This window comes from Adiantum capillus-veneris, chromosome 8, assembly GCF_014529385.1.
Source record: "Adiantum capillus-veneris isolate H3 chromosome 8, ASM1452938v2, whole genome shotgun sequence".
NCBI lineage: Eukaryota > Viridiplantae > Streptophyta > Polypodiopsida > Polypodiales > Pteridaceae > Adiantum > Adiantum capillus-veneris.
In genome coordinates, this window is record NC_140938.1 from 49,807,538 (window position 1) to 49,814,569 (window position 7,032).

Sequence of the window (7,032 nt, forward strand, 5' to 3'; positions counted from 1 at the left end):
AGCCTCTGGAGCTGGAGGTGGTGGAAGTTCCTTTCTCTTCAAATGGAAAAGTTTTTCATAGCACTTGTTTGTTAAAATGTCGGCTAAGCATGCTCGAGTTGTTCTTTCAACCTGTATTGTATAATCAAACTCTTGAAGTCGCACCACCCACTTTGCTATTTTGTCAGAGATTTCCATATGTTGTAGTGCATAGGGAAACATATCCTCCACAGTGATAATTACAAACCTCTTCGGCAGCAAGTATGGCCGAAATTTGGTTACCACAAACATGAGAGCTAACACTAGCTGTTCCATCAGGGTGTAGGCCTTCTCTGTGTTTTCCATGAGGCGGCTAGCAAAATACACAGGCCTCATAAAGGATGTTTTTGGATCTTTTTGTAGGAGGGCAGCACCAATGGCTTCTTCTCCCACACTAGGGTTTACAAAGAATGTTTCTTCCCAACAAGGTTGGAGGATTACAGGGAGTGACCCTACATTTTTTTAATCTCTCTAAAATGCCCATCACTTTCTTCACTCCAAACAAGCGTCTCTTGACGAGCCAGCTGTTGTAGAGGAAATATCACTTGGGAGAGTAAGTGTATGAATCTACTCAAATATCTTAGCTTTTGCAAGAAAGAGATTAATTGTTTGATGGAAGTTGGGGAAGGTAGATTTAGCAATGTTTCTATCTTTTCAGGATCTACCTCGATTCCATCAATGGACACTACATGCCCTAATAGTGTAACCTTGCTTTCCCCAATGTGACATTTGTCCTTGTTTAGTTGTCCACCCAGCTTAGCTAAACGAGTAAATCCATCATCAATCTTGCCGAGATGCATACTTTTGGAGCTGTAAATACAAAAGTCATCTATGAAAACCCTTATGGACTTACCAAAGTAAGGTTGGAAGACCATGTTCATGAATCGTTGAAAGGTGGCTGGAGCGTTGGTGAGACCAAAAGGCATGACTCGAAATGCAAAACATCCCCATGGTGTGATGAAAGTAGTCTTTTTCTGGTCCTCCTCTGCAATGCGTATTTGAAAGTAGCCAGAGTAGCCATCACACACTGTGTATCTCTCATGGCCTGCTACTTCATTTAGAATCTCATCTTGAAATGGGAGAGGGAAGTGGTCCCTCTTTGTTGCAGCATTTAGTGGCTTGTAATCCACGCACACTCGCCATTTACCATTCTTCTTTGGCCTCACCACTACTGGGGAGACCCATTCTGAATCTTCTACTGGGTATATGAATCCTGCTTCTAAGAGTCTCTTCACCTCAGACAACAGTGCATTTTGTTGCACAACTCCTAATCTTCTTAGTTTTTGCACTACTGGCTTGCTCCCTTCTTTTAGATGGATATGATGCTTCACTGCAGTGACACCTGTAATGTGAGTGTAATCAGAAATAAACAATGATGCATGCTTCTTGAGAACATTTACATAACCCTCCTTTTCTTCTTCCTTTATATCCTTGGATAACATCTCCTCTAGGCTGGCATCCCACACATTCTCCATTTGGATCCTTGGGTTGTCTTCTGATGAGGTAGTTTCCTTTATGGTGACGCCCATGACTTCGAGAGTGCTATCACTCTCTTCACTTGAACTCTCTTCCTCGTCCATAGATGAGGAGCATCCACTTGAGCTCCACTCATCAGCTGACGTCTCTAGTTCAAGGTTCTCTTGTCGCCCATTCTTTAGGTTATAAACCACCTTCCGACTATGGCCACCCATGCGAGGCCTCAACTCCAAGTCTCCTGTTGCCCAATCTTGCCTAGCTCCTATACCCATGAGCCAAGGTCGTCCTAAAATAAGGGGGTATCCTTCTCCCTTTACTGGCATCACATAAGCATCAACCTCTGTAGTGATTCCAAAAACAGAAACTCTCAAAGCTTTCACTACACCCACACAAGTGACAGAGACATTATTGGCCATTTTTGCCCTAAAGTTTGATGATTCCATTACCTCTAAACCCAATTGATGCATTAGCTTTTCTGTCATGACACAAACCTCTGCTCCACTATCAATGTAAGTTTTTGGAATCCGTTGTCCCTTGATTTGAGCCTCCACCAAAGGCACTATATCTTTGAGACCATATGCTTTGATTACACTTACTAGCTTACTTCGCTTTGCCCTCGTGCTCACCATTTTTGACCATTGTCGTCGAAGCTTTGGGGAGATATGAAGTAGTTGTGGCCAAGTAATCTTTGGTCCTTGAGAACTCACATCAGCTGTCAAGTCATAAGGTTGTGTCCGAGATCCCATAGGGAAATCAGAAATGTCAATTTGAGACCTAGTACGGGTCTTTCTCTTCTTGGCTTCATCTTTAGTTGCCCGAGATGTACTTGCTTCATTGCTTGCATCCTTGCTTGTTTCTTTACCTACTTCTTCTTGGACACGCACACGTTTGATAGGCATTGTAGCCACTTCATCTATCTTCATCTTCCCTTTAGCTATTTCTTCCTGGTTGCTTCTGCCCTTGGGGACCTCCTCCATCCTTATGATGCTCACATTTGGTTGAGTAGCAGGGGCTTGAGCTTGAGCACGAGGTGGCTGCAAAATTTGAGGTTGCGGTTGCTCTTGTGCTTGAGCTCTAGCACGGGGTGGACTTACTTGTTGTCGATGACCTCTGACAGGGTAGTCATATCTTCTGGGATGAGGGCAATTATACATGCCGTGGCCATTTTCCCCACAATTGTAACACAACATTTCCCTTGCTTGACGTCGCATTGGTGGCCGATTCCCACCATTTCCCTCAATAGGCCTTCTTGCACCCTACACAAGATTTACTCTCAACCCCTCTAGCTGGTTTGTGAGATTGTTTATTTGTTGGAGCATATCTTCTTGTTGACCTCTATTGAGGTCTGGTGCATTAGGCACATTTGGAAGTATGTGAGAAGCTTCCATAGTTGTGATATTGCCTCCCAAAGCTAGTTGGCCAGCTTGGGCTTGATAGAGAATCTTTCTATTCTTTTCCCTAGCAATTCTTAAGGCATCTTCAAAAGCATTTGGAAATTTGCTCTTTACCTTCTCCCTTAGCAAGGGGTACAAACCTGAGATAAATCGATCCTTTTGGAGGCAATTGGGAGCTCGCTCACCAGGGTTTAGTGAGTCTGACCATTGCCCCCAAAGTTTCAGAAAACCTTCCTCATAGGTTGCATAACCATGAGGGTCAACTTGATGAAGGGACAGAAGCCGTTGCCATAGTTCTTCTACCGAATTGGCTCGTTGAAATCTTCGTAGGAAAGCCACCTTCAATCCCTCCCAATCAATTCTTTGGGTTGGATCTATAGCCTGGAACCATACCCTAGCTTCTTCTTTGAGCACCAAAGGAAAAGCTCTCAATTTCAATGCTTCGTCATCCCTCCCAGAGACAAGGAAAGCCATCTCCAAGTTATCCAAAAAATCCCCAGCATTTTCCCCACTACGCCCAAAAAAATTTGGGAAAGCCATCATAAAAGTGGGTTGCCTTTCTCTCAATACAGCACAAAGATGAAAACGTCTAGGCCCAAATCATATCTTATTAAGGGTAGAATAAATGGATTGATAGATGCATTAATCTCAGCTAGACGACGAGGGCCTAGTAAGTCCCTTATGATGTTTTGGAACCTAAGCTTTGTGCTAGCTATTATATGCACAGTTTGTTTAGCAAGAGGTTGGAAAGGTCCATATAAATCCCTATGATTCATGGAGTATGCTTAAAGCAAGATGAAGATGTGAACATCAAAAGATACATTATACTCCAAAATAGGAAATATTATAGGGTCAGGGGACAACAATATCTCTCTCAACCTCTCAGCTCCAAAATAGAAGACCAATCTTTGTTGGAAAAAAATCTTTCTATCAATGCGCACATTCACCCTAATATTCTGAACTGATTGAAAGTTGTAGAAAATGGGATTATTCATTGGTGCATTAAATACAAACTTCCATGAAGCACTTCATTGAAGTTGAGCTCTCTTGGATCCCACCATTTGAGAGATGCGAAGAATTTGCTCACCAATGATTAGCCTAGCTTTGGTGTGACCATCTTCAGCTTTGTAGAGTTCATAGGGTTCGATGGCTACCCTCTCAACCACCTTGAGCCTTCTTGCTAGTAGTAGTTGGAGTGCATCACCATATGTAGCCTCTTGCCAATACCGCACCCCATTGATGTGTAGCTCCCCCTCCAAAAACTTGTTAATTCCCGAGTTTGAGAGTGCTTTCACCACCTGAAGTCGAGGCTTCAAAGGAAGTGTCTTCACACTAGCCACAAAGCACTCAACACAATTTTTTGACCTAGGGACTTGATGACTACAAGATTTTCCTTGAAGCAAAGAAGGGTGTGTGTAGTTAACTCTCTTTACCCGCATACGTGCCGTTTGTCGATAAAGACGCTTCTTTTCTCGAGCTTCTTGGGGAGACCATAGTGGAAGTCTCGGAGAATTTGATGGATCTTCCTTCATAGGATTGATAGAGCGCTGCTTGAGAACTCCTCAGTGGGGGCACCAATTTATGACGAAGGAAATTTGGAATGGCGGCCTCTACACCAAACTCCATTGCGCCACAAGGGAAATGAGATGAGGGCACCACCTAGTCTTGGAAGCGTGGACTAGGACCGCTACACAAAGAGAGAGAGAGAGAGAGAGAGAGAGAGAGAGAGAGAGAGAGAGAGAGAGATCACTATGAATGAAGCATTAACCGTAGTGTGTGTACAAGGAATGGATGACTTCCGACACTCCCCACACAAATAGCATATAGATTACCAAACAATCACTCAAGGATTAGCCAAGATCACATCAAGCACTCTCACACGCATATAAAACATTTCTCTTAATTAACATAAGTAAGAGGAGGAGAGGTTACTAGCATGAAACAATTTGCACTCTAGGATGTGCAAGAATAGAGTGAATGAATGAGCTTATGGGCTCATGGTGAGTGATACAAAGGCTCAATGGGGCTGAGGGAGGCTTGAAATTACAAAGGGGAAGGCCTCTTTATATAGGAAAGAGAGTGATTAGGAGTGAGGTTAAGATCCAAGTGTAATTTGTACAAATGAAGCTTGATTAGGGACATTCAACCAATGGAGAAGCTCCTTCCAAGTGATTTGTTGACCAATTAGCTCCATCATCACTTGTGTTGTCTTCACTCCTTCCTCCATAGCTTGAGTCCAAGAGCTTCCTTATTTTAAAATGTAAAGAATCTACATAAAATCAATACATATCTAGTAATAATAGAAAGGGGTTGAATGAGGACTTATGAATTACAACAAGATTAAGCATGACTTGAGAGGTGATTAGAAGAGGAATTTTGATGGGTTTTTGAGCTTGAGAAAGAGGAGGAAGGAGAGGAGGGTGAGAAGACTAATGGCTGATTTTTAGAGAAGGTCTCAATGTGGAAAAGGAAGGGTGTGTGTGTGTAAAGGTAGAGGGGGTGGTCTCCACCACAGTTGAAAAAACTGGCGTCCACCATTTTGGCCATATCTCCTAGACCGTAGATGCAAAAATTATAAAAAAATATGGCCAGAATCTCCAGCTCATCAGCTACAACTTTCATGAAGACAACTTTTCTTGGATCGGAGTGGAAGTTTTTTTTTAAAATTCAGCAAAATCATGCGTCTGGTTTCTTCCTTTACCAAGTCTTCCACTTGGGTCCCATTTGTTTGCATCATCATATGGCTCCAAAGCCATGATGATATGAGCCACTCATGACCCTTGAATCATGGGTACATGGCTCCACAACCACATCATATCTTTTCTTTTCACATTTACATATTTCCCTTCCCCTTACCACTAGGTTCTCCCTCCACCTTTCACCTCCGGTGAACTAGCCAAGAAAAAATTCCTATCAAATCTTTTTTTTTTAAATTTTCCAAGAGGTTGTTCTCACTCTTTCTTTTATTGTAAACCTCTAGAAGCAAGGAAAACCAACAAAATATAATAAACAAAAATTTGTGATAGGCTCGGATCAGCATAAGTAGAGTACATTGGACCCAAAGATAGCGAGACCAATAGCCCAATCGCTAATACGTTGAATTAATAAAACTGGCTCACGCCTTACCTCATGTGGAGAATGAGTTGGCCACTTGATAGTAAACATACCAGTTTTTAGGATTAGATAAGAGTCTTCAGTCTTTTGTCATTTTGAGCTATGTGAGAGAAGAAGCTGCTACAACAACACGAGTGTGGCCTTGGAACTTCTTCCTTCCATTTTAATCACTCCCATTGGTGATACAAAGCCTTTTCAAGCCATTCCTATTGTGTTTAGGTTAATTTCATCATGATTAATATGGGATTGAGTTGTGATTAACTCTTGTAAGCTGAGTTCTTTTTGTCTAAATTGAAAACCCTTTGCGTATTTGGACTTGTGGGCTTGGGTAAATTCAAGTACAATTGCTGAAAATGAGTAACTGTTTGTTGCATTTTGGGTCATGTCTCTCAAGCCACAATTTGTGCAAGCCTTAGATTTGAGAGGGAGTTGGTTTGTTAGCTAGCAAATGGTTTGATCTGACTAGATCTTGAGTTTTGTGGCATTTGAGTTTCATTTGGTAAAAAACGACTGTCTTTGGATTGGTTGCATTACTTTTTCAGTTGGTAATAGTTGGTATGAAGGCTCTTTGCTTATGGAGAGGGTGGTTGGACACCTTCTACCTTGGAGACGCCTCGAAAAGTGGCACTATTCATGTCTTGGAGTTGTGTAGCTGCTCTAAGGGCATGCCTTGTGCTAATGTAAGGGAGCTCTCTCATAGGCATGCTAACAACACCTTTGGAGGGCCCTTGACAATCCAAACATTAGCCCCTTGGATTGGAGGTAATGATTCCGTGTTTCTTTGAGTGCAGTCTTGCTTGGGGGGGGCTTTGACGACCCCCTAGAACACATGATCACCTTTTGCCTGTCTATTGTTGGTTGTAGAAGGCCAACTCACATGAATCATGCATGTCAACTTTCCAATTAATAGCCTATGGCCTGGATTGTGGACACACTATGGGCAAGACCTCTAATATGGCCCTCCAAAATATGAGCATTGAGCCTTGAGGCCTATGGGAAAGTGCTTCATTTGTGATGCATTAGGACTATG